We start from the raw sequence: 6,000 nt of genomic DNA on the forward strand, positions 1-6,000 counted from the left end.
AACACCGAAGAAAACATAATTCTCACCTTTTAGATTATGTAGGGTTTTTTTTTTTTTTTCAGTTGACAAAGACAAACATTAAAAAAAAAAAGTCCTTGTCAAATAAACCAATGAAGAAATACCGAACAATATCTAGTCCTAAGTTTTATTTTTAAAAAGTATCTCCTTTTTCTCAGCTTAGTTCCCAGATAGATTTTTCTTTTCCTTCATTTTTCATGGTTGTATATCATAACTACTAAGGTGAGTCAAGGTAGGTTGGACATGGTCTTTGTGTTAGAGCTAGGAATCCTAAAAGAGGATAAGGAAATACAAAAGAGTGTGAGCAGGGTGAGCTGGGGCCACATAATGAGACCACACTGACGCTGATGGATTAAACCCACTTTAAATGAGCTTGGAAGTTGCCACTCTATCCTAACAAAAATTTGAACAAAATGAAAACTAAAAATGCTATTCTTAGATCCTCCAAAGAAGTGAGGTAACAGGATAAAAAGCTGCCCTCAAAATTGGAGAGGGCATCCATGGTGGTTCAGCGGTAAGGAATTCGCCTGCAGTGCAGGAAACATGGATTCAATCCCTGGGTCAGCAAGATCCCTTGCAGGAGGAAATGGAAGCCCACTCCAGTATTCTTTTCTGGGAAATCCCATGGACAGAGGAGCCTCGAGGGCTACAATCCATGAGGTTGCAAAAGCGTCCACACGACTTAGCAACTAAACAGCAACAGCAACAAAATTGGAGAGATTGGCCATAGAGAGAAGCACAATTTGCCAGAACAGAAACCTACAGGCAGACACCTCCTTGAAAACCAGTGCCTATGTAGGGAAACCCAAAGAGTAATGGATTGTGCTTAGTCACTCATTGTGTCTGACTCTGTGACCCCGTGGACTGTAAACTGCTAGGTTCCTGTGTCCATGGGGATTCTCCATGGGGAGAACAATACTGGACTGGGTTGCCATGCCCTTCTCCAGGGGATTGTCCCAACCCAGGGATCGAACCTCAGTCTCCAACATTGCAGGCAGATTCTTCACCGTCTGAGGCACCAGGGAAGCCTGAAGAGTAAAGCGCGCACACACGTATCTTGAATAAATCTTAAGGGTTAAAAATTCCAGGGGGCGGGGGGTGTCTGTTTACTTTCATGAGTTTTACTTCCTGGAACTCTAACAAGTTCCCACAATGAATTATCAGGAAAAGAAAAAAAATCCCCTTGGAGGACTGGCAGGGAAGCAGGGGAAAAATAACCATTTTGAAATATGCCAGAGCCTTGTTCTTTTAAATTAGGCTCAAAAGAAATTTTATTAGCAGAGCCTAAACTCTGGGAATTTTATCAGAGCCTAAATGACCTGGGGAAAGGATGTACTCAAACTAGCACCCTCTAGCCATGTCCCACTTAATCTGTGGCAGTGGGGAATGGAGGAACACTTGTAACACTCACAGCTCAGAGGCATAGGCTGAGTAAAACACCGAGACCTGATCACAGGACTCTAGAAGACTCCCCCACCCCACCCCTCCCACCGCATTGCTAAAGGCCTATTTATCAGAGTTCTTTTCACCCAGTACACCTTGCCTAGCTTTCAGAAAAAACCGACAAGTCACGATGAGGGACAAAAACAGTTGGAAGAGGCAGAGGGAACATTGAAACCAGACTCAGAGATACAGCACAGATGGTGGAAATATAAGATCATGAGTGCTGATGGAATAGTAGTTAATGTGCAGGAACAGATGGGTAATATAAGCAGAGAGATGGAAATTCTAAGAAAGAATAAAGAAAATAATTCTAGAGGTCAGTAACATTGTAATAGGAATGAAGAATGACTTTGATGAACTTCTTAGTAGGCTGGAAGCATCTGAGGAAAGAATCTCTGAGCTTGAGGGTATGGAAGCAGACATTTCCAAAATCGAAAAAGAAAAATATGAAAAGAGAAAAAAATAGCATTAAAAAAACAAACATAAAGAATAGCCAAGAATTGTTGGAGAATTGCAAAGGGTGTCAAATAGATATAATGGGAATAGAATAGGAAAAGAGAGAAAGGAATAGAAGCAATATCTGAAGCAATATTAACTGAGAAATTCCCTAAATTAATCACAGATCCAGGAAGCTCAGAAAACATCAAGTAGGGATGTGCCAATGTAACCATACCTAGGTGTATTATATTAGAACTGCAGAAAAGAAAATATAAAGGAAAAAAATCTCAAAAGAATCTAGAGGAAAAAAAAAAACCTTACCATATATACAGAACAAAGATAAGAATTATATCCTATTTCCCCTCAGAAGCCATACAAGCAGGAAGACAATGAAATAAAATGTTGAATAAACAGCAACAACAAAACTCACTGACATAGCATTCTGTATACTGGGAAACTAACCCTCAAAAGTGAAGGAACAAATTTTCTCAGACAAAATTTGAGGGAATTTGTGGCCAGTAGATCTGCCTTACACAAGAAGTTCTTCAGAGAGAAGGAAAATGATGAAAGTGAGAATCTCAGATCTACAGAAAAATAAAGAGCATTAGTGAAGACTAAGTAAGGGTAAAATTAAAACTTATTCTTCTTACTTTTAATTGATCTAATAAGTAGCAGTTTGTTCAACATAATAATGGTAAAAGTATATTTAAGGATTATAGCTTATGTATAGGAGGCAAATTACAGCTTATGTGTAAGAGGTAAATTACACCAAAGGAAGCGGGAGGAATAGGGAATATTTTGTTATGAAGCATGAAGTGGTGTAATGTTATTTGAAAATGGAGTTGGTTTAATTGCAAATGCATATGATGACCACTGTGATATTTTTAAGCATAATTGATATGTTAAAAAGGAAGAAAAAATAGTCATATAAAATCCCCAATTAAAAGCACAATTATCAGAAAGAAAAAGAATGGAAGATGAAAATAGGAACAGAATACAAGGAAAACAAGTAGAAAAAAGTTAATATGGTAGATATTAATCCAGCTCTATCAGTAATCACTTTAAGCAACAATGGTACAAATATATCAACTAAAAAACAGAGATTATCAGAACAAACCAAAGAAGAAGACCACCTATATGGTTTCTACAAGAAACCGCCTTAAGTATAAAGACAAATATAGAATAAAGTAAAAGGATGGAGAAAGATATACCATGCTGCTGCTGCTACTGCTGCTGCTGCTGCTAAGTCACTTCAGTCGTGTCTGCCTCTGCAACCCCATAGACGGCAGCTCACCAGGCTCCCCCGTCCCTGGGGGATTTGATTCTCCAGGCAAGAACACTGGAGTGGGTTGCCATTTCCTTCTCCAATGCATGAAAGTGAAAAGTGAAAGTGAAGTCGCTCAGTCATGTCTGACTCTTAGCAACCCCCTGGACTGCAGCCTACCAGGATCCTCCATCCATGGGATTTTCCAGGCAAGAGTACTGGAGTGGGGTGCCATTGCCTTTTCCGATACCATGCTAACTCCAATTAAAATAAAGCAGTAGTAGCTATATGAATTTCAGACAGAACAGGCTTCAGAGCAAGGAAACTTATCATGGACAAATATGTATATATGAAGTCGCTCAGTCGTGTCCAACTCTTTGCAACCGTATGGACTATAGCCTGCCAGGCTCCCCCATCCATGGGATTTTTCAGGCAAGAATACTGGAGTGGGTTGCCATTTTCTTCTCCAGGGGATCTTCCTGACCCAGGGATCTAACTCAGGTCTCCCACGTCGTGGGCTGAATCTTTACCCTGTAAGCCACACCATGGACAAAGATATACATTAAATAATACAAAGGGGTCAATTCTCCAAGAGGACATAGCAGTCTTTAAAGTGTATGTGTCTAACAAAACAACCTCAAAATACATGAGGCAAAAACTGGTAGAAATAGAACTGCAAGGAGAAATAGATGGAGTCACTCTAATTTCTCTATCAAAAACAGATCCAGCAGGCATAAAATCAAAGAACATAGCTGAATTCAATAGCACCATCAATCAACTGGATATAACTGACATCTGTAGACTACTTTACTCAAAAACACCAGAATATAGGTTCTTCTCAAGGTCACACAGAAAATACAGAAAAATAAACCACATTCTGGGCCATAAAAAAGAACATCTTAACAAACAGAATGATAAAAATCATATAATGTATCAGACCACAGTGGAATTAAACTAAAAATCAATAACCAGAAAGATAACCAGAAAATTCCCAAATATTTGGAGGTTACCAGACACACTTCTAAATAACACATGGGTCAAATTAGAAATAACAAGAGACATTTAAAATTTTTAGTTCAGTTCAGTTGCTCAGTCATGTCTGACTCTGTGACCCCAAGGACCACACCAGGCTTCCCTGTCCATCACCAACTCCCGGAGATTACTCAAACTCATGTCCATTGATGGATGGTGATGCCATCCAACCATCTCATCCTCTGTTGTCCCCTTCTCCTGCCTTCAATCTTTCCCAGCATCAGGGTCTTTTCCAGTGAGTCAGTTCTTTGCATCAGGTGGCCAAAGCACTGGAGTTTCAGTTTCAGCATCAGTCCTTCCAATGAATGTTCAGGACTGATTTCCTTTAGGATAGACTGGTTGGATCTCCTCGCAGTCCAAAGGACTCTCAAGAGTCTTCTCCAACACCACAGTTCAAAAGCATCAATTCTTCTGCATTCAGCTTTCTTTATAGTCCAACTCTCATATCTGTACATGACTATCGGAAAAACCATAGATTTGACTAGACGGATTTTTGTTGGCAAAGCAAAGTCTCTGCTTTTAGTATGCTGTCTAGGTTGGTCATAGGTTTTCTTCCAAGGAGCAAGTGTCATTTTGGAGCCCAAGAAAATAAAGTCTATCACTGCTTCCATTGTTTCCCCATCTATTTGCCATGAAGTGATGGGACCAGATGCCATGATCTTTGTTTTCTGAATGTTGAGTTTTAAGCCAACTTCTTCACTCTTCTCTTTCACTTTCATCAAGAGGCTCTTTAGTTCTTCTTTGCTTTCTGCCATAAAGGCGGTGTCATCTGCGTATCTGAGGTTACTGATATTTCTCCCGGCAATCTTGATTTCAGCTTGTGCTTCCTCCAGCCTGGCATTTTGCGTGATGTACAATGCATATAAGTTAAATAAGCAGGGTGACAAGAGACAGCGTTAATGTACTCTTTTCCTGATTTGGAACCAGTCTATTGTTCCATGTCCAGTTCTGATTGTTGCGTTTTGATCTGCATACAGATTTCTCAAGAGGCAAGTCAGGTGGTCTGGTATTCCCATCTCTTTAGGAATTTTCCACAGTTTGTTGTCATACAAACAGTCAAAGGCTTAAAAATTTTAAAGTAAGTTTAATTTTTAAATTTAATTTAAAAAATTTAAACTAAGTGAAAATAAAAATACAACTTAAAATTCATGGGATTCAGCCAAAGCACTGCTTGAAGGGAAGTTGATAGCATTAAATGCATATATATTCGAAAAGAAGAAGGATCTAAAATCAGTAATCTTTCGGTTTGCCAACATTCATTCAGTCATAGAGAAATCAAGGGAATTCCAGGAAAACATCTACTTCTGATTCATTGACTATGTGAAAGCCTTTGATTGTGTGGGTAAAAATAAATTGTGGAAAATCCTTTAAGAGATGGAAATACCAGACCACCTGGTCTGGTTATCAGTCTCCTGAGAAATCTATATACAGGTCAAGAAACAATAGTTATAACCTTACAGGGAATAACTGGTTCAAAATTGGGAAAGGAGTAAGACAAAGCTGTATATTGTCACCTTGTTTAACTTATATGCAGAGTATATCATGGGAAATGCCAAACTGGATGAATCACAGGCTGGAATCAAGATTGCCAGGAGAAATATCAACAATCTCAGATATGCAGATGACACCTTTAAAGGCAGAAAGTGAAGAGAAACTAAAGAGCCTCTTGATGAGAATGAAAAAGGAGAGTGAAAAAGCTGGTTTAAAACTCAACTTTCAAAAAACGAAGATCATGGCATCCAGTCCCATCATTTCATAGCAAATAGATGGGGAAAAAGTGGAAGCAATGGCAGATTTTATTTTCT

This window comes from Ovis canadensis, chromosome 12 (assembly GCF_042477335.2).
Source record: "Ovis canadensis isolate MfBH-ARS-UI-01 breed Bighorn chromosome 12, ARS-UI_OviCan_v2, whole genome shotgun sequence".
Lineage (NCBI taxonomy): Eukaryota > Metazoa > Chordata > Mammalia > Artiodactyla > Bovidae > Ovis > Ovis canadensis.